The sequence below is a fragment of the Perognathus longimembris genome, chromosome 13, assembly GCF_023159225.1.
Source record: "Perognathus longimembris pacificus isolate PPM17 chromosome 13, ASM2315922v1, whole genome shotgun sequence".
Classification (NCBI taxonomy): Eukaryota; Metazoa; Chordata; class Mammalia; order Rodentia; family Heteromyidae; genus Perognathus; species Perognathus longimembris.
In genome coordinates, this window is record NC_063173.1 from 62,356,695 (window position 1) to 62,380,555 (window position 23,861).

At 70.4% G+C, this 23,861-nt stretch overlaps 1 long non-coding RNA gene across 1 annotated transcript; it reads left to right on the top strand.

Moving 5' to 3' along the window:
- Positions 1–12,558: 12,558 nt before the first annotated feature.
- Positions 12,559–14,804, top strand: LOC125361623. The gene is made up of 5 exons (XR_007212971.1): positions 12,559–13,186; positions 13,278–13,413; positions 13,751–13,886; positions 13,970–14,108; positions 14,201–14,804. It is a non-coding gene; the product is annotated as an uncharacterized LOC125361623 (long non-coding RNA).
- Positions 14,805–23,861: the final 9,057 nt, after the last annotated feature.

A 23,861-nucleotide genomic window follows, 5' to 3' on the forward strand; every position in this document is an offset into this window, starting at 1 on the left:
CTCTGTCCCCCCCCCCCCCAGGGCCCCACGGCTGCTCGGGTCATGGCCTAGCCTTGCCTCTCCACCCAGGGCAGCCGGGAGGGGAGGGCGGCTCAGGCCCAGGCCTACCCAGGCCTCGCTGGGCGACCGAGACCTCTCTGTACACCCCAGGAGCAGCTCACACAGGCAACGGGACCAGGGCACCCCGGCCCGAGGCCTTGACCGGGAGACCCCCGGCGGCACGCGGGAGACGCGGGGTGTGGGTTAGTCCCCTCTGTCTGGGCGGGACAGGCCCGTGGCTCCCACTCGGCCAGCCTCGGGGCCGCCTGCTATGGTCTCGTGGGTCCGGGGCGCGCGTGGGGGCTCCTCTCCGTGTCCAGGAGGAGGACGGACGGGCGGGCGGCGTCCACAGGGGCCCAGGCCCAAGCTGACCCAGAGCGGAGGGCACCCCCCCCCCACGCAGGGCAGTGCAGGCGGGTTCTCTACCCACCCAGGGCCCTCAGGCCCAGCTAGAGCCCGGGAAGACAGGGGTGGGAACAAGGGCCACAGAGTGCTGAAGGCCAGAAGAAGGCAGAGCAGGGCCTGGCACCCACCCGGGCCCCCTGGACGGGCGGGCAGCCCCTCAGGGAGAAGGTCCCAGCCTGCCCGGGGCCGTCCAGGGGGACCGTGCTAGAGCCCCCCCCCCCCCCCCCGGGCTCCCGGCCCGCGCACACTTCAGACTTCAGGAAAAGCTCAGGGCACACGAAGACATCAAAGGCCCCAGAGTTCAAAGATGCCAGAGGGCAAAGGCCACAGGCTCCGGCTGCCCCTCATTTGACCTCAGCTCCTAAAAGGGAGAAGGGGGCGAGGAAGAGCGGGGAGGGGGGGTCTCCCAGGCCTCCATGCGGCTTCTCCCCCCCTCCTTCTCCCCCCCTTATTTTTGCAAGAGCCACAGAAAGCACTCTCCCTGGCCCCTCCAGCCCCCACCTCCCCTGCCCACCCCTGAAATAAACCTGAGAGCACCGCCAGCCCTCACAGCGGGGCACTGGGAGTTGTTTGCAGCCCCGAGAACTATGTGAAAATAAATTCCTTGTTTATGACAGGAGGGGCGTTGGGTGGGGAGGGGGGCGGGGGGGGAGTTATGACTTTCTCCTCGTGTCGCTCAGGCCCCGAGCTCCCGGCTTTAGCCCCATTGTCCACGGTGGGCCTAGCGCCGAAACAGGTTAGGAGGCGGAAGAGGAGAGGAAGAGGAGGGGGGCGGCTGCCAGGGGTGAAATTTAAGCCGGCTGTTGGCCCAACCACCAACTTAAAACAATAAAGCCAGAGGAGCTCACATAGGAAGGAGAAACAGGGCAAGGGGGTGGGCAGCCGGGGGAGCAGGAGCAAGGGGGCCCGGGCCGCCCCCGGGGACTCCTGAGGGAGCTCAGTACCCGGCCCTCAGCCTGGCCCCGGGCAGCCAGCGGGCAGTGTCTGGGCTAAGGGGGTGCCCCGGGCAGCCAGCGGGCAGCGTCTGGGCTAAGGGGGTGCCCCGGGCAGCCAGCGGGCAGTGTCTGGGCTAAGGGGGTGCCCCGGGCAGCCAGCGGGCAGCGTCTGGGCTAAGGGGGTGCCCCGGGCAGCCAGTGGGCAGCGTCTGGGCTAAGGGGGTGCCCTGGGCACTTCCTTTGATGTAACAATGTCTCTGAAGCGTTTGGGGGGGGCACAGTTGCTCTCGATGGCCCTGGCAAGGTAGGGTACCCCGCACCCTGGCCAGCACCCTGGAGAGGATGGGCGCAGAGGCCCCGCCCCCCGCCCGGCCCTGCCTGCGCACGTCGCCCCAACCAAGCCGGCGCGCACCCCTGGGTGTCCGCGGGGGCCGTGAGGCCCCAGGGGGCGGTGTGGCCGTGGCCCCCCTGCCAGGCCTTGGGTCGCCGCCACAGATGCACTCGAAGTCTCCGAGGACCTCCAGGAGGGGCCGCCATGCCCGGCGAGGGCAGACACGGGCCACGCCAGCGCGGCCCTGGGTCGGCAAGGCCCCCTCCTGCACCCAAGAGCACCCAACAGCACCCAAGAGCAGGAGGCCCCGGAAGCCCGGCCTGGGTCCTGGCTCAGGGGTCGAGGGTGCCACCGGCGGGGCCTGGGCCGCGGAGAGGGCGGCTGGGAGGACTCCCAGCCCCCTGGCTGGGGGGGCAGAGGCGCCGTGCCCAGGAAGCGGTGCCCACGAGAGACGGGGGCGGGGGGAAGGGAGCGCGGGGCACCGCGGCTCCCGCGGGCCGAGGCTGCTCCCACAAAGGCCCGCAGATCCGTGGCTCCACCCGGCCCCACCGTGGCGGCAGTTAGGGGGGCGGAAGAGCGCTGTCTGACTGGCCGGTGGCCCCTCGGGGCCCTCCGCGGCCTTCCCCTGTGTCTGCGTCCTTGGCCTCCTCTTCTCCCGCGGTCCGCTATCGGATGGGTCAGCTTCCCCCTCCCGCGTCCAGCCCGGGGCTGGGGGGGGGTGCTGAGGGGGCGCTTCCGCCCCTGACAGCCACCCCGGGGAGGGGGCGGCGGGCAGCCCCTGGCACCGGGCCTGGAGGGGGGAGCTTGTCGGCACCCCGGGGCGGGGGTGGGGGGGAAGGTGACAGATCTCCGCTCGGGGGCCCCCTGAGCCCTGGTGGGAAAGACCGGCCCGGGGCCCAGGTGCTCGGGGTCGTGAGAAGCGTCGAGGCCGGGGCAGGCCTCCATTCTCCCCGGGGCCCCGGGGCGAGGCCCAGGCTGGGGGCCGCGATGAACGCAGATGAGCTGCTCCGCCGGGAAGGGGGGAGCTGGAGTCTCGGCTGAGGACTTGGAAGCCACAGTGTGGGAACCGGCCTGGCCAGGGCCGGATGCGAGAGGGGACCCAGGCGGGCCGGGGGGGGGGGGGGACGCGGGGAGTGACCGCACACGCAGCTCCATGTCCCGTCCTCCGGATCCTGCCGGCCCCCGGGGCGGGGGGGGGGGGGACCCATAGTCACCCCACCCCGGGGCGAGCTGGGCACCCACCCGGGAGGGGGCGGGAGCGGCCAGCGCGGCCCCCGGGCCCCGTGGATGCCCGCGGAGCGCCCCCCGGGCCCCCGCGCCGGGCTGAGAAGAGGGAAGCGAGCGCGCGCAGGAGTTTCCTCCAAAATAGCTCGTCAGCGGAGGCCAGATGGAAAAATCCGCCTCCGTGGGGCCCTTCGGAATTGGAAGTGATTTCTTTCTGGAAATATGTAGCGTGCGGGGTGAGATAAAGGGCAGGCCGGGCTGTTTCTCAGGACGGCCCCGTAGGTGCCGCACGTCTCCTCCGGGGCCCCCGCCCCCGCCGTCCCCACCCTCTCCCCACCCTCTCCTCTGGCCCGGGGGGGGGGGGGGCTCCCACCAGCCAGGGCCGAGGGACGGATTCCAGGTGCGACGGGCTCTCTACCCGCGAGGGAGCCGTGCCACAGGCCCACGGGGCCCCGCGTCCGCCCTGCCCAGCCGCGCTGGCCACACGGGGGGGGGGGGGGGGAGGCCTCCCCGGGCCCGGTCTGGAAACCGCCCCAGTCACGCACGCCACCCACGGCGCGCGCCACGCGCACCGCTCACTACGCACGCCCCACGGGCCACGCACCGCGGACGCGCGCGTCACCACGCTCCTGCCTCGGTGGAGGAGCCCCGGCCATCCCTCCTCCCACCCCTCCTCCCGTCCACGAGGCCTCCGCGGCGTCCCTGCCGGTCCGCAGCGGGAGGGCCTGGTGTCGGGTGGGTGCGGCCCACGCCCGCAGACGGGGCTCCTCCCTAGTCCACCTTCCGCCTCCACACCCTGTCTTTCGTCTCCATCATCTCCCGTCCCTCCAAGAACGGCTTCCCGGCGTTCGCAGATGGCGCCATCCCCGCTCAGGCCGGCGCGGGTGGGCTGCCCGCCCCTCCTGGCGATGGGGTGGCAGGAGGGGGGATGGAGCCTAAGTGGGACCCTGTGGGCAGGGGGTATGCCGCTGTGGGGGCCCCCGGGGGGAGCAGGTGGACCCCCCCCCCGCATGGCTGCGAGAAGGGAAGGGTCCATGCGCAGGTCCTGGTGAGCCAGCGGGAGGCGGGGGGGGGGGGGGTGGGCGGGAAGGAAGCGTGAGAGTCCTGGGGTGACGGAGGCCCTTCTCCGGCCTTTCCAGCTCCAACCCCCAAGTGTTCAGCCTCAGCCTTCAGGAATGTTCCGTCTATAGCTGGAGCTGCCAAGGAGAATGGCCAGGGCCCCGGAGTGGGGGGCCCAGGCAGGTGGCCGGGGGGCCCTGACATTTTCCTGGCAGCAGCCTCCGTCCCCCGTGGACACCGCGGTGGAGGTTTGGGGGGCTCGCGCGGACAGGCGTGGGGAAGTTTCCTGGCCCATCTGCTCGGAGGGCCTGTGCTGTTGAGATGTCTGAAATATTTGTTTTCCGAAGGATTCCTTTCCAGATGATACCACGAGAGCCGGGGGGCTCCGCGAGGCTGGAGGAAGGAGGCCCGGCTCCCCCCACACCAGGACCCATCCTCCCCCTACACGGCCTTCTCCTCTCTGGTCCTTGGTGTCGACCGGCCCACCCCACGCCACGCGGCCCCCAGTGCGGCCCCGGCCTCCGTGGCCCCCTCTCACGTGCTCTGGCCGGCTCTCCCCTCCCGTCCTGCCCCTGCCCCTGGGGTGCTGGCGGGGGAACAGGCGACTCCTGCACCCCAGAGCACTCGGCAGCCCTCCCGGGGATTGCTGGGGTTTAGGGTGGCCACGGCGTGGCAGACGCCCCGTGAGGCGAGTCCACGAGGAAAAGGCTAGATGGCCGCACTGTGGGGCGGCCCCCACCAGCCCAGGAGGGAGACCCGGCTGAGCCCCAGAGACGGGGCCGCCATCAGAATGAGCTGACCACGGGACCCCCGCAGCCCCCAGAGCCAGACCGAATGGGAATCCCCGTGGGGCTGGGGTCCCTAACAACCCTAACGGGGGCAGAAGAGTGGAGGGGGCCGGGGCAGGATGGCAGTGACCCCCAGCCCCTCCGTTTGGGGGCAGCACCCTCCCAGCCGGCAGCGCGCACCGGCGCAGGAGCCCGGGCAAGGACCCCAGGGCCTGCAGATGCCCTGTGCCCAGCCAGGAGGTAGCGAACCCCAGCTTCCTTCGACGGCAGGGCTGCGTCGGGTGTGCTAGGGATGCGGCTGCGAAGGGGAGAGAAAAGCGGGAGGCAGAGGACGGCAGGACCGAGAGGCGGCAAGGCCGGCGGGGACAGGGTGCGCAGACGCACCCCGAGAGCAGGCAGGAAGAACCCCTCTTGCACCCGGCGCCGGCGGCTCGGGCCGTCATCCCAGCGTCATCCCAGCTCCTCGGGAGTCTGAGATGAGAGGAGTGGGATTAGAAGCCGGCCCCGGCAGGGGAGTCTCCCACTGAGGACTGAAGAGCCAGAAGTGGAGGAGCAGCGCAAACGAGCGGGAAAGCTTAGCGACAGCACCCAGGCCCTGGGTTCAAGCCCCAGGACAATCACACACGCACACACGTGCACACACATACACACACACGTCTCACTGTGCATCTAAGGACAGGTTCAATGACTTCCTGGCCTCGTACCCGGCGGTCCAGAGAGAGGTACTGATGGGCAGAAGTCATCGGTCAGGGGCACACGGATGAGCCACCCAGAAACACCCTGTGGGGTACCCCATGCCACAGGCAATGAATGCCAGGACAAACCAAAACCACTGGAGGGCTCAGACCTCGCTACAGACAACACCAGTCCGGACACAGGTGGCTCACGCCCGTCATCCTGGCTACCCAGGAAGCTGAGATCCCACGATCATGGTTCAAAGCCAGCCTGGGCAGAGTAGTCCCCATGAGACTCTAATCTCCAAGTAACCATTCAAAAAAGTGGAGCTGTTGGGGCTGGGAATGTGGCCTAGTGGCAAGAGTGCTTGCCTTGTGTACATGAAGCCCGGGGTTCGATTCCCCAGCACCACATATATAGAAAACGCCAGAAGTGGCGCTATCCTTGAGCAAAAAGAAGCCAGGGACAGTGCTCAGGCCCTGAGGCAAGCTCCAGGAATGGCAAAACACACACACACACACACACACACACACACACACACACACAAGAGTGGAGCTGCGGCTCAAAGCACTGGAGCGCTAGCCTTGAGCACAAAGTACTCAGGGACAGAGGCCAGGCCCCAAGACCAACAACAAGAAGACGGCACCAAATTCCCAGGCTTAGCCCTCCTGGGGAGAGCTTCCCCTTCACCTCCCGGGGAAACAGTCAGAGCTTCCGCAGCTCCCGCCAATTTGAGTTTTGAGATGCTAATTGGGGAGTTTGCATGGGAAAGGAGTGCAGGAGATCGCCCAGGGCCTTCCCCCTCCCCCTCCAGCTCTCCCCCACCACCTGGGTGCAGGCAGCCGACCCCTTAGGGCTGGGGCTACTGTAAGGGTCAGGGCGCCGCCCTTGGGCTCCTCTTCCCAGCCCTGGGCTTGGGGCTCATTGTGCCCCTCTGCTCTGCGCATGTGTGCAAGGGGGCACACCCGCCTGGCGTAGAAGTCTTCCCGAGTTCGTATTTCAGGCCGTGAGTGCTGCTGCTGAGCCACGCATGGCCTCAGGTCTGCGGGACGGCGCGTGGCCTGGGCGCGGCAGATGGCGCGTGTCCGTGAGCGCATAAACAGAAGTGGCTGCATAACGCAGCACATCACACGCGGCGTGCGGCCCAGACGCGGTTGGCATTGGGGTTCACCCTTCGTGATGTCCCTGGTCACCGAGGCGCAGCGCCTCGGCGACCCACAGGTCACGCGGGAAGGCTTTCCCTCGGGCTGCGACCCCGGTCGGCGCGCGTGGCTCCTCCCGCGGTGGCTGTCCGGAGGGACGGGCGCGGCTGCGCGTGGCAGCGTGCACGCACGTGGCACGCGGCCCGGGTCGCTGCGATGGGGATTCACCCAGGGCTGAGCCTTGGTCTAGTGCCGGTCGTGGGGAGCAAGCGGGACACCCCGTCGGTCTCTGGAAGGTCTCCTGGGGTCCTGGACTCCAAACGCGGCCGGCGCGGCTCACTCCCCACGCGGCGCGGCCGCGGCTCGCGGCACAGCCAGGACGTCGCGGCCCAGACATGGCCGCGGTCGCGCCCACTCGTGGCTGTGTCCCAAGTGACCCAGGCCTGGTGCCTCAATGGCTCGCCAGGTCCTGGGGAGCAGGCAGGGCACCCAAGAATTTAGGACTCTGCCATTGTCGGCGAGGAGCGCAGTCGCCGCGCGGGGGCAGCAGGGGTTCACACAACGCCGCGGCCCAGACGCGGCCGAGATGGGGGTTCACCCTCCGCCACGGCGCAGGTCGCCCTATGTCTAGTGCTGCAGCGATTCGCGGGGTAGTGGGAGCGAGCGGGACACCCCTTCATTTCGCTGGAAGGGTCTCCTTTGCTCTCGGACTCCGAAATCGGCGGGTGCAGCTCACTCCCCCAGCGGCGCGGCCGCGGTTCCCGGCACCGACAGAGTTGCCGCGCGAGGGGACGGCGCGGTCACACGTCACAGCCCAGACGTGGCCGCGGTCGCGGGTCACTCGTGGCTGTGTCCCGCATCACCCTGGTCTGGTGCCTCACTGGTTTGCCAGGTCTTGGGGAGCAATTGGGACACCTACGAACTTCTGGCAGGGGAGGGGGTTTCACCTTGGGCTGCACCCCCAAGCCAGAAGCTCGGGTCCAGCAGCTCGCCCCCCTTTTCAGTGGGGACAAATGGCCTGGTGCGGTGACAGTCACATCGCCGCTCAGACGCGGCGATTGGAGTCGGGGCTCACCTGGAGCAACGTCCCAGCCAGAACCAGAGCCTCAATAGTTCACCGGGTCTTGGGGAGCAGTGGGACACCCACCCAAGTCCTCCTGGACTTGAGCCCCCAAACTAGTAAGTCCGGCTGCCACCCCAGACAGCGCGGCCGCCTTGGAGGACGAGGAGCGCAGTCGCCGCGCGGGGGCAGCAGGGGTTCACACAACGCCGCAGCCCAGACGCGGCCCAGATGGGGGTTCACCCACGGCCACGGCTCAGGTCGCCCTACGTCTAGTACTGCAGTGATTCGCGGGGCAGTGGGGGGCGAGGGGGACACCCCTTTATTTCTCTTGAGAAGTCACTTTAGGTCTCGGACTCCAAAATCGGCGCGCGCAGCTCACTCCCCAAGCGGCGCGGCCGCGGTTCTCGGCACGGACGGGACGTGGCTGCGGTCGCGGCTCACGCGTGGCTGTGTCCCTGGTCACCCAGGTCTGGTGCCTCAATGGTTTGCCGGGTCTTGGGGAGCAAGTGAGACACCTCTGCACTTCTGCAGGGGCTCACCTTGGACTGGCACCGCCAAGCCAGGAGGCTCGGGTCCAACCGCGCGGCCGCCTTGGAGGACGAGGAGCGCAGTCGCCGCGCGGGGGCAGCAGGGGTTCACACAACGCCGCGGCCCAGACGCGGCCGAGATGGGGGTTCACCCACGGCCACGGTTCAGGTCACCCTAGGTCTAGTGCTGCAGCGATTCGCGGGGTAGTAGGGTGCGAGGGGGACACCCCTTTATTTCTCTGGAAGGGTCTCCTTTGCTCTCGGACTCCGAAATCGGCGGGCGCAGCTCACTCCCCCAGCGGCGCGGCCGCGGTTCCCGGCACGCACAGAGTTGCCGCGCGGCCGGTTCACTCGCAGATATGTCTCGGGTCACCCCGGTCCCATGCCTCGATGGTTTGCATTGAATTGGGGAGCAGGCAGGACACCCAAGTATTTAGGACGTGAGCCTCCAAAGCAGTGAGCTTGGCTCCCCCCTCCCCGCACACCCGGCGCGGCAGCCGTTGGCGGTGAGCACCGCAATCGCCGCGCGGGGGCAGCAGGGCTCCGTCCATCAGCCACAGCCCCGGGGCGGCCGAGATCGGGGTTCACGGGCGGCCCACGCCTCGATGGGCTCACAGTCATTGGAGGCACAGGACTCCTGCCCACGTCTAGAGGGGTCCCCGCTGCTCTCGGACCCCTGAACCGGGGAGCTCGTTTCCTTCGCAGGCAGCAGCACGGGCTTCGCGGGTGGAGACGCAGACCTTGCCGCCGGGGTGTCGGGAGCAGCGCGCCCGCAGAAGCCTGGGGGCGGCTGGGATCGGCGCGCACCGGCACCCACGTCCTGGGTCACCCGGATTTAGTGCCTCAGTGGGCATGCTCACACACTCGACAGATGGATAGGATACTTTTGCATTTCTAGAGGGGTTCCCTCTGTTCTCAGAACCCCAAATCAGTGAGCGCGGCTCACCCATAATGCAACAGTGGCGGGGACAAATGGTTGCACGCGGAGGCAGCGCGGTCACCCAGGCAGCCTGGCCGCCGCGGAGTGTGGGTTCCACTAAGCCAACGGTGCGGGTCCCCAAGGCCCGAGAGTCGCCGACTCCTCGCGTCACACAGAACAGATGTGTACCAGTGCATTTCTGGAGGGGTCCCTTTGGACTTGGATCCCCAAACCAGTGAGTTCAGCTCCCCCCCCCGCCCCCCCCCCCCCGCCACCTCCAGACAGCGCGGCCGCCTTGGAGGACGAGGAGCGCAGTCGCCGCGCGGGGGCAGCAGGGGTTCACACAACGCCGCGGCCCAGACGCGGCCGAGATGGGGGTTCACCCACGGCCACGGCTCAGGTCGCCCTACGTCTAGTACTGCAGTGATTCGCAGGGCAGTGGGGGGCGAGGGGGACACCCCTTTATTTCTCTTGAGAAGTCACTTTAGGTCTCGGACTCCAAAATCGGCGGGTGCAGCTCACTCCCCCAGCGGCGCGGCCGCGGTTCCCGGCACCGACAGAGTTGCCGCGCGCGGGGACGGCGCGGTCACACGTCACAGCCCAGACGTGGCCGCGGTCGCGGGTCACTCGTGGCTGTGTCCCGGGTCACCCTGGTCTGGTGCCTCACTGGTTTGCCAGGTCTTGGGGAGCAATTGGGACACCTACGAACTTCTGGCGGGGGAGGGGGTTTCACCTTGGGCTTGCACTCCCAAGCCAGAAGCTCGGGTCCAGCAGCTCGCCCCCCTTTTCAGTGGGGACAAATGGCCTGGTGCGGTGACCGTCACGTCGCGGCTCAGACGCTGCGATTGGAGTTGGGGCTCGCCTGGAGCAACGTCCCAGCCAGAACCAGTGCCTCAATAGTTCACTGGGTCTTGGGGAGCAGTGGGACACCCACCCAAGTCCTCCTGGACTTGAGCCCCCAAACTAGTAAGTCCGGCTGCCACCCCCAGACAGCGCGGCCGCCTTGGAGGACGAGGAGCGCAGTCGCCGCGCGGGGGCAGCAGGGGTTCACACAACGCCGCAGCCCAGACGCGGCCCAGATGGGGGTTCACCCACGGCCACGGCTCAGGTTGCCCTACATCTAGAACTGCAGTGATTCGCAGGGCAGTGGGGGGCGAGGGGGACACCCCTTCATTTCTCTTGAGAAGTCACTTTAGGTCTCGGACTCCGAAATCGGCGCGTGCTGCTCACTCCCCAAGCGGCGCGGCCGCGGTTCCCGGCACGCACAGAGTTGCCGCGCGGCCGGTTCACTCGCAGATATGTCTCGGGTCACCCGGTCCCATGCCTCGATGGTTTGCATTGTCTTGGGGAGCAGGCAGGACACCCAAGTATTTAGGACGTGAGCCTCCAAAGCAGTGAGCTTGGCTCCCCCCTCCCCGCACACCCGGCGCGGCAGCCGTTGGCGGTGAGCACCGCAATCGCCGCGCGGGGGCAGCAGGGCTCCGTCCATCAGCCACAGCCCCGGGGCGGCCGAGATCGGGGTTCACGGGCGGCCCACGCCTCGATGGGCTCACAGAGTCATTGGAGGCACAGGACGCCTGCCCACGTCTACAGGGGTCCCCTCTGCTCTCGGACCCCTGAACCGGGGAGCTCGTTTCCTTCGCAGGCAGCAGCGCGGGCTTCGCGGGTGGAGACGCAGACCTTGCCGCCGGGGTGTTGGGAGCAGCGCGCCCGCAGAAGCCGGGGGGCGGCCATCGTTGGGGTTTACCAGAGTCACGTGGAAGAGGGCCTGCCTGTCTGTTGTGTTCCGCGGGCGGGATCCCCCTTGGTGTTGAACCCCTAAGCCTGCAAGCCAGCTCCCTCCCCAGACGGTGCAGACCTCAGCTGGGGGAAGCGCCGAAGGAGCCACCTGCGGCAAGCGCGTTGCACCCAGCAGCCGATGGCGGGGTTCACCCTCGGCAGCCCCACCGGTGCCACAAGGGTACCCTGAGTCATTGGGGTACAAGACTTCTGCAAGCCGCCCCAGGCTGTCTTGACTGATCTGGGCTTCTTGTCCATGGGTCCTAGACCACATTGGGGCCTCCCTCCTTGGCTTCTCCCTCCTTGAGGCCCCAAATCGTGTAACCTGTTGAGCAAACGCTACGGAGGTCAGGGTCCCAACGCCACCTTGCAGGGAGGCAGAAGACCAGAGTGGCCAGGGAGGCTGTCCCCCATTGTGTCATGGAGCCCCGGTGCCTTGAGGGGACTGAGCAGCCCAGGAAAGCTGCCAGGCTGTCCTGGGAGTCCCCACTCCCCATGCGTGGCTCCTGGCAATCTCTATTGTTGGCTCCTGGGACCCCAGAAGGGAACCGAAGCCAGCGGCAGTGAGGAGAGGAGGTGACAGTCGAAGGGGGTGTCCCCCCGGGAGCCCTGCGGCAGACAGAGCGCGCGTGGGCCGCCCATACTGTCCCGGCAGGCGCGGGCGCGCGCGGTTCCCGCTCAGGAGGGAGGACAAGTCCTCGGCCCCGGGTGGGGGTGTTCGGCCCACGCCAAGCCCTGGCGAGGAGATAGCAAAGGCGGGGTGCGGGGAGGTCTTTGGAGAATTCCGGGACGTGTGCCGGTGAGAGGGACGGGCGGGCGGGAGCCGGCGGGTGCTGGAACGGACCGGGGTGGAGGTGGGCCCTGCGGGGGCCCCTGCGGGGACCCGCTCTGATTGGCCAGTCAGGCAGGGGCGGGAATTCTGGGCGGGGCCACCCCAGTTAGAAAAAGCCCGGGTTAGGGCCGGTAGAGCAGGGTGAGGGAGGGGGGTGGGTGGGAGGGTGGGGGGGTGGGGGGGAACGGGGGAAACTGGGGAAGATGGGGTGCTGGAGGAGAGTCGTGGGGGCCAAGGAGCACCTTGGCCGTCTGGAGTCTGGCGGGAGCGGAGGAGAGGGCGTTTAGCTCGGGCATCGTGGAGGCGCTGGGGCCGGGGCCTGGGAGCCGGGAGGGGGGCGTCGGCTGGCTGCGGGCTTCGCGGAGGAAGGGCGACATCGGCGTGGGGCGGAGGGGCTCGAGCGAGGGTTGGCGAGGAGAGGGGGGAGCCAGGCATTCATCCCGGTCACTTTTGGTTACAGGACGTGGCGGCTGGTCGGACGAGGGGGCGCTGCCGGGCGGGGTCCGAGCCCCAGACCTGGGCAGCGGAGGTGTAGCTGGCAGCGGCGGTGGGCAGGCGAGGAACACCGTCCGCCGGGCAGGCGCGTTCCCTTCCCTCTCCGGCCCCGCGGCCCGGCCTTCTGCCACACGGAGGCCCGGAGCGCGAGGGCGGGCGGGGAGAAGCGGCCCGGCCTCCCGGCACAGCGGCGAGCGAGCGGGGCGAGACAGGACAGGCAGCCAAGGGGACATCGTCTCGGGGGGAGCCGAGACGGGGGAAGGCTGGGGGGGGGGGCTGTGGGCCACCCCCGGACAGAAAGAGCATCTCCAGAGGGCGTGGGGGGGGGAGGAGGACAGAGGCAAAGCTGCCAGCGGGGAGCGCCGAGGGGATCCAGGTCGGGGGTCACGGACAGAGGGGGGGTCCCCAGCCGCCACACCACCCACCCACCGCAGTTCACTTAGGAGCGGGCTCCTGGGTGTCTCTGGCAGGGCCTCGCGGGGCCCCGTCCAGGGCGTCGAGGACAGGAGAGCGGGAAAGCAGGGCAGTGCTCGGCCGGACGTCACCCCGGGGGGCCGCGCCCGCGGGTGGCGGGCTCCAGAGGGATTTTCGCAGCAAGGAGGCTGCAGCGGGCCCAGCCTGCGGACGCGGCCCCCCTCGCGGCACTGCGGCCCAGGGGCTGGCGCGGAGAGGGCCCACAGCGGGCTTGCTCGCGCTGTACGCCCTAACCGCTCAGCCCCTGGGTCCGGCACGGCAGACAGGACAGCACCAGGGGAGTCAAGGGCACGGGGCGAAGCCAGACCGGGCGAGGCAGGCGGGGCAGCGTAAGTGCAATCTCTAGGGAGGGAGGTCGGGGCGCAGGCAGGCGGGGCGAGGCGAGGCCGCGGGTGGCGAGCGGCGAGGGACCGGCCCCCGGAGCCCGCGGCCAAGGCGGGCCTGGCGGGCGGCGACAGAGAAGGGACCGGTGCCTCTCGCGCTCGGACTGGAGACGAGGGTAAGTGGTGCCCCGCCGCGCCCCGACCCCCCCACCCCCCCACCCCGAGCTAACCACCTCTTTCTTTGTGCCCCCCCCCCTCCCCGCACAGCCAGGTCTCCAGCAGGGGTGGACGGGCCAGTCAGTCTTAAAGGCCAGGACGTCAGTGCAATGAATCTACTTGAACGATATGACATGGTCCGGTGGGACGGTGAGGGCAGAGGCGGGGCTGCCGTCCAGCTTTCCGGGTGAGCCTGCGTGCCGGCCTGCCTCCCCAGGGGGCCCGAGGCGGCGGCGGTGCGGCTGGCCACGCCCCCAGCCCCGGGGCCGCGCCCCCAGCCCCGGGCCACGCCCCCAGCCCCCTGGCCACGCCCCCAGACTCCTGACCACGCCCCCAGCCCCCTGGCCACGTCCCCAGCCCCGGGCCACGCCCCCAGCCCCCTGGCCACGTCCCCAGCCCCTGACCACGCCCCCAGCCCCCGGGCCACGTCCCCAGCCCCGGGCCACGCCCCCAGCCCCTGACCACGCCCCCAGCCCCCGGGCCACGCCCCCAGCTCATCCCGCACGCGGTTCTCCCCCACGCAGAACAACCTGGCTGGCACCGCGCGGGACGCTGCCACACCAACGTCTGTTCCTGGGCTTCTCCACAAGAGCTCACACACACACCCACGGCTGCTCTCTGGGCACACCCTTCCCCCCCTGAAACCCTCAAGATGAAAAGGTGAGGGCCTTCCTGACGCACGCGCGCGGCGAGCCCGGCACGCGTGCGCAGGAGGCCGGGGACTCACGTCCTCCCGCCCACAGACATGGTGCTACCCAGCTCACGTCTGGGCCCTCGAACCCGGGGACTTCTTCAAGTCCGTCTAGCTCTGGATCAAGAAATATGCTGCACTCAGGAAACATGACACACGACACAACTTGCCTCAGGAATCAACTCTTCAGGGTGAGCCAGGGCACCCTTCTGGAAGCTTCTCAAGCCCCCCCCCCATCGCCCTGTCCCCCCCCACCCACCACGTGTCATGTCACTCTTTGCAGGTGAAGCCAAAGGAACAGACCGCGTGAACACCGTGGAAGAGCAGACCCACAGCAGCCACCCCCCACGGCCCCATCTTCGTGGCCGACCCCCGCCCCGCCCAGGAGGGCGCCCCCCCCCCACGCGGCATCCCGGCCCCGGGGTGCCGCCACCGCCTCCCTCCTCTCTTCTTCTTGTTCAGCCTTTCCTTTGTGTTCTTGTTTCTCGTCTTTCCTTCCTTCTTCACTTGAGAGACTCCAGGCGTCCACGACTCTGTTTCCCCACCCGTCCTTTCTCAGTTAATTTGCACTAAGTCTTTTGCACTGGTTTGGAGTTCTGGAGACAGCCTCGAGTCTCTCCGCGCGAGTGTGTAGCGAGTGTGCGCGTGTGCGCGCGGGCCCCTTTGGCCCGCCTCTCCGTCCGTCCGTCCGTCCATCCACGCATCTCTGTGGGTGCCCGCGGGTGGGCTGTGTGCCTGGGGCCTCGACCCTCCCTCGCCGAGTCTGGACGCTCCACAACACCGGAGCTTCCTCCAAACATTCCATTACGCCCCACTTTGCCCCGGGCCCCTCCCCACCAGGCCTCACCAGAGGCCCTGGACTCATCAATAAACTCACAGTCACGGTCTGGGGTGCCCTGGAGTGTCGTGTCTGTCTGGGGGGGCCACGCGCTTTGGGCCGAGAGGGGCTGGGGACCGGGCCATGAGCAGGACCATGGGGGGGGTGGGGAGGGCCAAGGCCAGCACACACGGGGAGGGGGGAGGGTGGGGGCAATGAACAGGAGGGGCTTGTGCGAGGGGGGGGGTATCCGGGATGAGGCGCCCCGAGGGCGGGGGGGGAGGGGCGGAGGGGATGGGGGAGGGCTGAGGAAGAGGGTGGGGTGGGGAGGGGCTCTCGGGGAGCGCGGCACACGAAGGGTCACGTGGCAAGGGCCTAGGGGAGGCGGCCAAGACCGAGGGCGGCGGGCGCCACGTGGAGACCAGAGGATTGTGGGTCGGGAGGGGGCACCCCAACGTGGGGAGGAGCGGGGCCTCTCCGGCAAGGAGGGAGACCGGGCCCCACCCGGGAGGCTCCGGGCTCCCTGCCACGGGGCCCTGCCTGCCTGCGCACCCGCCTCCCAAGCCCCCGCGCTCGCCTCGCACCCGAGGCCCGGCCTAGGCTTGCTAGACCACCTCCCGGGGAGAGCCTCGTCAGACGGCCGGGGCGTGCCGACCCCCGGGGCCGGGAGCCGCTGTCACACGAGGCTCCCACTCACGAGGCTGCTGCCCCCCCCCCGGCCTGGCCCTGCCTCTTCAACCCCGGGCCGTGCTGAGTTCTGGGGGGGCACGGTGTCCCCTTCCCCCTCACTCCGCTGCCGGGAGTCAAGGGCCCCCGCGGAGAGACAGGGGCTCACCCAGGCCCCACCATGGGCTAGGGAGGGGCCAGAAATCTAGGGCAATAGGGCGGGGGTGGGGGGGGACAGGGGCCAGTGGTGGGGTGAACCGTCCTGCCCCATGGGGTTGGAGCTCCCGTGGAGATGGCATCGAGCGCCGGACGCCAAGGCTGGACGCCTACCACCCCCCCACCTGCCCACCCTCCACTCCCACCTTCCGGCTCCTTGGCTATGCAGAAACTGGGAACCATACAGACACGAGACCCCGCTTCTGGCAAGGCGGCCGGGGTCCCTAACCCTCCGCTCCTCTCCTCCCAGTCCCACTGCCCAGAGTGGTCAGGAAAGCGCCCCCAAACAAAGACCAGACACCCCCCGCCCGGGCCTTCCCTGGCCTGGGCCCCCCTCAGCCTTCCCCTGCCCTCCGGGCCCGTGGGTCTGTGCCACGGCGTTTACTGGGACCCCGCTCCTCACAGGGATTTGGGCTAAGAGGGGGTCCTCGCCCCGCGGGGCACAGCGGGACGTTCCCTCCAGCTGCTGGCCGGGCCGCCCCGGGGGTGCGGGGAGAGGAGCCGCCCACTCCACATCCACAGAGAGGGCCACGCGGCCTTCGTGGAAAACGGCTCCGGAGCCAGAGACAAAGCGGCCTTTCCAGAGGTGCTGGCGGCCCGGTCGGGCCCTGCAGGTGGCCCAGCGATGCGGAAGGCGGGGGGGGGGGGGGGGGGGGAGGCCCACAGCCCCCTGGGGGACGCAGCGATGGCGGTGCGGGCCGGGGAGCGGGTGGGGGTGGGACAGAGCGTGCCGGCACATTCCCACGTTTACCCTGATAAGGCTAGGTGGTCCCTTGTTCCTTCCCTACCCGTTGGGGCCCCCGAGCCGCCCCCCGCCACCCCCGGGCCCACCGCCCCCGCCCCCAGTGTCAGGACCGGCAAGGGTGTGTGCGGGCCGGCCCGGCCGCACGGTCACCCCCGCTTTCTTCCGAGGGCTTCCGGGGTGGCCGTCCAGAGCGGTCACCCTGGGGGCGGGGGGGGGGGCAGGATCCCGGGGCACGCACAGGCCGGGGAAGGAGCCACGGGCCCGGGCATTATCACTCTGCAAACAGGTGTGCAGGTGGGTCCCCGCCGAGCCTGGCGGAGGGGTGGGGGCTGGGAAAACACAGGGGGGGCCCCCCGGCCCCAGCCCCGACAAAGCCCCTCCATCGACCGCCGGGGTGGAATGTGTTTACCTTCAGCCCAACCCGATTTCCTGCTTGTGAGCGAAGGGGCTTAGAGAGGGTTGCTAGACAGGCTCCGGCCCCGCCACCCCAAGGCCCGTTCAGAACGCCCCTGCCCGCGCCCCACTAAGTGCGGGGACTCACGCGGGAGCTGGAATCTCAGCCCCAGCCCCAGCCGGGGTGCGGTGGGGAGGGGCCCCCCCGGCGCTGCTGGGGAGCCTGGAACGGAGGCTTCCCAGGGCAGGGGGACCCCAGAACCCCCCCCCCAAGCCTGGCTCCGGCCCCACAGGCGCACAGCACCACCCGGGCCCCCTCCCCCTCGGTGGGAGCGGAGGCGGAATCAGCCTCCCCAAGATGGAGGCCCTTCCGTGTGTGTGTGTGTGTGTGTGTGTGTGTGTGTTGGGGGGGGTGTAGGGTGTGGGGGGGACGCCAGGACGCTCGCCGTACCCCAGAGCGAGGACGGAACCTTCCGGCACCACAGAGGACACCCGCGCAAAGGGTGTGGGGCCTGATCGCAGTGCCCGGGCGGGGGGGGGGGGGGGCGAGGGTGGCCGCCCACCGCCCCGGGAAGGCAGAGGCCCTGTCCAGCGGGGTGCCACGGAGCCCAGCGCTGTGGGCAGCGGACCCCCCCCCCGCGTGGAGGCTCACGCGGGACCTTCCCGCACACCGCGTGAGCCCCACGGGGGCCCGGAGGTCCTGCCGGGCCTTGGTCTCTCCTCGGGCGGCCGCGGCCGCACTGGTGGGGGGGGGCCCTTCCCGCCCCTCTCCTCTCCCCCCCGCCGGCCCCCCTCCAGGGCTGGGGGGAGCCGGCGGGGGCCCTTCCTGGAAGCTCACCTTCGGGGGCTTGCTGGGAAGGGGCCCGCTCTCCCTCCCCGCCCCCCCCCCCAGCCATTTCCTGGAAGCAGTCACTGTGGGCATTCTGTTCCTCGTCAGCCCTGAGCCTGCACATAAAGCAGACACTGTGCTCCTTGTCTTCGGGGCGCTCCGCTCCATCACCCCACACCTGGCTGGACACGGGCGGGCAGCTGGTCCATGGAGAGCGGCGCGGGGGGGGGCGGGGCTGGACCCATAAACAAGAGCAGGCGCCAGGCGCAGGAGGTGCCCCCCCATCCCCGAGCGACACCTCTGCTACTGAGCGCGTGCCAAGCCCCAGGCACAGCCGGGGGGGCGGGTACCCCCGAGAAGGAGGAACCACGAAGACTCAGGAAGGGGTCGCGGAGGGGAAGGCCGGTCAGGGCCCCACGCTCTGCAGAAGCGTTCCGCCCGCGTGGGAGGCTTCTCTGGAAGGGCAGGGGCCACGCGAGGAGGGTGGGGGGCTGCGGGGGGCTGTGCGTGGGGTGGGAAGGGGGCTGGGGGGGGAGGGCCTGAGCAGGAGGAAGGATGTGAAAGCCCGGCTCTGGGGTCCAGAACAAAGCAAGGCGCGTGGAAGCCGGGCCCGAGGCCTGGAGATGGGCCGGGCGCTACGTAGAGCCGCAGGGGTGGGGCGGGAGGGCTCTGAGGGCCGGGGGGGGGGGAGGCACCCCCAGGTGTGCGGACGGGGGCGCCAGGACTGTGGGTCGGGGCCAGAACGACTGGCGTCATCCCAGGGAACCAGGGAGGGCCACGCGGGGCCACGGAAGACGTGGCCGATGGGGCTGAGAGTGGGGGCTCGGAGCTCTGGGGCGCACACGGCTTGGGGTGAGGGCAGACCCCCCCCCCGCACACGCCACCTCCCCCCGGCCCCTGTGCCGGGGGTGACTGGCCTGGTGCAGGCCCCCCGGGGCCCCGGGGCCGTCTGGTTTATTCAGGTGGCTCTCGGGCTCTGCACGTGCGTGGCGGGCCGGTGGGCCGGGCGGGCGCGCCCAGGGCCCCCAGCGGCCCCCCACTGGCTGCCGGCGACGTCACGCCTGTGTCAACACCACACGGGCCGGGGTTTATGGAGCGGGACCCGAGCCCGCCGGGCCCCCACCGCCCCGGCCCACACACCGGCCCTCTGTGAGGGTCTGGGGGGGGGGGGGGAGGCTCCCTGCCTCCGAGTTCCCGGCACAGTGCAGCCCCCTGGGCGTCCCCCCCACCCCTCTCCCGGGAAGAGCTGCCGGGCCCCGAGCCCACGGCTCTGGGGTCCCAGCCCAGCCCCCCCGGGACGGCGCTTCCGGTCACGCCAGCCCCACGCCCCACGCCGGCCCGCGCTCCGCGCCTTCTCCACGGCCAAGCTCTTGAATGGAGCCCCCCCCCCGGCCCTTCCCAGCGCCGGCCGCGGCACGTAGGCGCCATCCATCCGCCCGCCCCCCCCGCCCCCCGCACCTGGAGCCTTTCCCCGCTGTCCCCCGGCCGAGGGTGAACGGCCTCCGTCGCGGGCCGGTCGTGGGGCCGAGGGGCCCCACAGGACACGTGGCTGTTTGCACTTGGTGAGGACTGTTTTCTGATGGGCTCGGAGCCAGCAGGGGGCTGCGGGGGAGCAGGAGTGAAGGCCAGGCCGCTGGGCTCCCTGCGTGCGGCCTTGGACTCCGTCTCTGCCTCTGCGGGGGGCCTCGGCGCCGGGGGGGGGGGGGGCGGCGGGGGGCGCCCACGTCCTTCCCCGGGTGGGGGTCCCACGTGGTCTCAGGTGTTTGTCTCCCGCTGTCCACCCGCTCAGGACTCGGATGGTGTTCTGTGGTGGCGGGCAGAGCCCCTGCCCAAGCGGGGACACGCCGCCCAGGAAAAGCCACCTGGACGTCTCACGACGGGGGGGGGGGGGACCCGAGGAACAGCCTGGCGGCAAGGCAGGCCCCGCCCACAGGGCCCCCCCCCCCCCGCACGCCTGCCCGCAGCCAGGGCAGCCCCAGGTTTCCATCCCTCCAAGCGCCCCTGGTCCCCGGCTTCCCTGGCTCCCGGAAGGAGTGGGGGGGGACGTTGGCTGCCTCGGGGTCTCCCCTCAAGCCAGGGCCGGATGGTGGCGGTGGCAAGGAGGCCACAGTGGCTCTCAAAGGGCCGCTGCCCCCCACCCTACCCAGGAACCTGGCATGGAACACAAAAAAGGCGGTAAAGGCTGCGAAGGACTGTTGGGGAAAATTCCGGAAAGGAGTTGCTTTGTTAGAAAGGCCCTGGGCCCCGGGTCCCGATCGACGAACACGAGTGTGCACCGGCGCCCCTGCGCGCGCACGCACACGCACACGCGCACACACAATCTCTTTCCTCTCTCTTTATTGTGGGGTTGTAGAACGCTCCGAGGGCGCGGCCGCTCTGGGGAAGGGCAGGGCGCTCCGGGGCAGCCGACCCTCGCCCGGCCGGCCTCCGCGGACGCGGCCTGCCCTTCCGCCCGCCGGACGGGGCGCTCGGGCCTCTGGAGAGCCCCAGAAGGTTCTCTGAGATGTCCCAGGTAGGAGGCCTGGCCAAGAACCCCAGGAATGCTCCACGGTGGGCAGAGGCGAGGCAGGAGAGGCGACAGAGCCGCGCGCCCCGCTGGGGGACTTCAGGGGCCAGGAGGGCCCCCGGCCCTGCGCCCCCGGCCCAGTTTCCAAAGAGCCCCGGGCTGTCGGCCTAAGCCAGACTCGGAACAAAGGAGAGGCCCGCACGGCTCCCCAAATCCACCAGAGCCGTCCGGTCCGGGAGACGCCGGCCCGGGGCAGGAGGGCAGAGCCCCGGCCCCCCGGCCCCCCAGCCCCCCGGCCCCCCCGGCCCCCCGGCCCCCCGCGCTCGGCCGCTCTCCGCGCCGCACCGCCCGCTCCCGCGGACCCGGCAATCGCAGCGGGGCCGGCCACGCTGTTTATTTTCAAATGACATCCTTAAGAAAAATGGCCTCCCCCAAATGCTTGACCCCACGTGTGGAATGTGGGGGTGTGTGTGGGGGGGTGAGACGCAGCGCCCTCTCCTCCCAGGCCCTGCACAGAGCCTGGGAGAGGCGTGGGGGAGGTTCCGAGGGGCACGGGCGAGCCCCGGACGGGGCCCGGCGGCCCGGCTCCGGGCTCCCGTCCCAGCCTCGCTGTGTCCCCAGCAGGGTGCCCCCACCTCTGCGGTCCGGGGGTCACGCACACGCAGGGACAGCTTGTCTTGGCTGGCCAGGCTTGGCGCCCCCGGCGTGAAGCTCCACGGACGTTCCCCCGCACACGCCACGCGGGCCACGTGCCTGGGTTTCCTGCCTGTTCTGTCTGGCCTCCTCTGCCCTCCCATCTCCGGGAAGCCCTCCGTGTCACCCCAGGACCCTGAGGCCCAGCCTCCAGGTGGGCCGCGAGCCCCCCCAGGCAGAGGCCAGGCCTGGGGAATGAGCCGCTGGCCCCGTGTCCCCCCTCCCCCAGCGGGCTCCCCAGGGCGGTGTCCCCTGCAGTGGCGTGGGCCTGGCCTGGCCATCCACAGCCTGGGACGACGCTGGCCAGGTGGCAGGGAATCTGAGGGGTGCCGGGGACCCCACCTGGCCAGCGGCCCTGAGCAGCCACTGGCGCTTGCGTCAGAGCCTTGCTGTCTGTCCTGGGGTTCCAGAGGAAGGTTCGGCTTGGCCGGCTGGCTGGGCGCTGTCGGGGCGCTGTGGTCTCTGGGCTCCTCTGCTCAAGGCTAGCGTCCGGCCACGCGGAGCCCCAGACGCGGGGCGGAGGCCGTGGGGAAAGCACGCCGGGACCCCGGGGCAGGGCCGCGCCCGGCACCCCGCGCCGTGAGCACAGCCAGCCCTGGTGGTGGAGAGGGCTGCAGAGGCCCGAGGCCCCCGGGGGCTGCGTCCCCTCTCCCAGCCCACAGAGCACGGAAGGCACCGGGGCCTGGGGACAGCAAAAGCCCAGGAAACCCCTGGCCTCGAATGAAGCCACGTCACGTGGCTCGCGTTTCCCATCATCCCCGCCGCTGCTCTGCGTCCCCTCCCAGTCCCCCGGCTCTGGGGGCAGAGCAGATGGGGCTGGGCCCACCCCCCAGGACCCCCTCTGGCACCCCGCCGAGGCCTCCCCGAAATGCAGCCGTCTCGGCCTTGGGGGAGGGGGTGACGCCCCCACGTGGCCTCCTCCGGAGTGGCTAGCACGACCACTGTCCAGACTCGAGGTCCAGGGCAGGCGTGGGCCCCTAGCCAGGGCCTAGACCCAGCAGCCCGTGGGCCAACTGCAGCCTCGCCGGGGGACCCACGCGGGGGGGGGGGCGCTGCAGGGCCCAGTCGGCCGAGAGGGAGTCCCAGGCCCCCCGCCCCCACCCCCGAGGGGCCAGGCCCACAGCGCCTCCTCCAGGCGGTGCTGAGCGGAAAGCAAGGGCGGGCTTGCTTTTCCCAGAGGCCTCAGGGGGCCAGTGGCCTGGGAGGGGGCGGGGGGGGGGGGCTGAGGACAGGGTGGGCGGAGGGCTAAGGGCAGAGGAGTCATTGACCCGGGATCCTTATCGTCTGGGGCTCTGTCCACATACAGTGTCCGCCACACAAAGTTAGCTGAGCAAACGCCGGGCCAAGGGTCAGGGGCCCGCGGGGGCCCCTCTGCCTGCCCCCTCCTGGCTGACCGCCATCTCAGCGTCTGCCCGCGTGACTTCAGCCCAGGCCCCCGCCCCCCCGGGCTCTGCGCCCCCGCGCGTCTTGGGGCTCTTTCCCATCATCACCTTGGGAGCAAAGCCCGTGCTGCCTGGGCGATGCGGTTTTCGGCCTCCACGCGGTTGGGGGAAAGGAGGGCATCCTCCCCAAACAGGGCGCAGGGCGGGTGCGAGCGGGGGAGGGGAGCTGGCTGCCAGGAAATGACTCCACTTACCCAGCTAATGTCAATCAGCAGAGCCCCAAGGCCCCACCGGTCCCCGAGGGGGCCGAGGCCCGAGGGGCCAGGCTAACCCAACGGGGCACGGTTACACGGGGCGTCAGGAAAGGAAGGGGGGGCGGCGGGGGCTGGGCTGGGGGCTCCTCGGCCCCGGGCAGCAGCTGCTCTGCCCACTCACCTTGGTGTGACTGCCTATCGTAATCAGCCGTGGAGGGCTCAGCCCGGGGGGCTGGGGGCGGGGGGGGGGGGAAGTTGGGGCAGGCCTGTCAGCAGGCTCCAAGAGGCAGGGACAGCTGCTGTGGGAAAAAGCCCACATGCCCCCTCCCCGTGGGGAAGCCGGGGCCGCCACCCAGGCTTCTCCCCAACTCCCTGCTTGGGAAGAGTTAAAGCCGGGAGAGTCTCGGGCCCCCCCAGAGACACGGGCGCGGAAGGAAGCCGAGCTGAGAGAAGAGGTGGCCAGGGGCTCGGGGAGCAACCTCTGGGGACCCCCTCCCCGCCGCCGCCGCCGCCGAGCCCCCTCTGTCCCCGTGGGGAGGAGAGGCCCTGTCTGGAGCACCCCGCTTCCCCACCACCTGCAAGGTGTGGGAGGCTGTGAGACTGGGCCGGCTCCCCCCCAGCCCCTGGGGCTGAAGGTCTTCGATGAGAGACCCAGGGAAGGGAGTCGGGGTGAGGGACAGGGCCAGCTGCTCACCCACGTGGGCTGCCGCCCCCCCCCCCCGCCGCCTCGTTCTGGAAACTCGGAGCCCCACCATCCTGGCCCACCCAGGACCATTCCTTCCCCCCTAATCCCCCGTCTGTCTCTTCCCAAGGGTCCAGGCGGTTGGATGCATTTTCCAAATTCCCAGGCCGCTGCTGTTTTCTCCTCGGATTCCTCGCCGCCGCCCCTACCCCATCTCAGCCATGGGAAAAAGGCCGCGGCTCCGGGCGGGGCTGCGCCCGGCCAGGGGTGGGTGGTAGGGGAGCAGCTGGCTGTGCCCAGCTGCTGCGAGGTGTGGGGCGCCAAGGAGAGGAGCCCCGATTACCGGGCCGTCGTGGGAAAGCGCGAGGAGGGCTGCCGCGCCCCCCCACCCCGCCCCCCCGCCCCGGGCACTGCCCCATCCTGCTCTCTGCCTGGATCCCTGGCCCCGGCCGGAGTGTTCTGGAGGAGAGCAGATGTGACCGGGGGCGGGGGCGTCCTGCTGGCCACGGGTACTGCCAGGAAGGTCCCATCTGCCCGTCGCCCTGTCGCCTGGCTCTGAGCGCGGGTACCAACGCGTCGGGCCTGGGCCCTGGCTCCCTCGGTCACTAGAACACGCCTCTGGGCAGGCCAGGCCCCCCCAGCATGGCCCACCTGAGGCGAGGGGCCCCGCGCAGAGCCCGGCGCCCTGCTACGAGCGCCTGCAGGCAGGGCTGGCGGTCAGTGCCAGCCAGACGAAGCCCGAGTGGTTCACACCCTCCCCC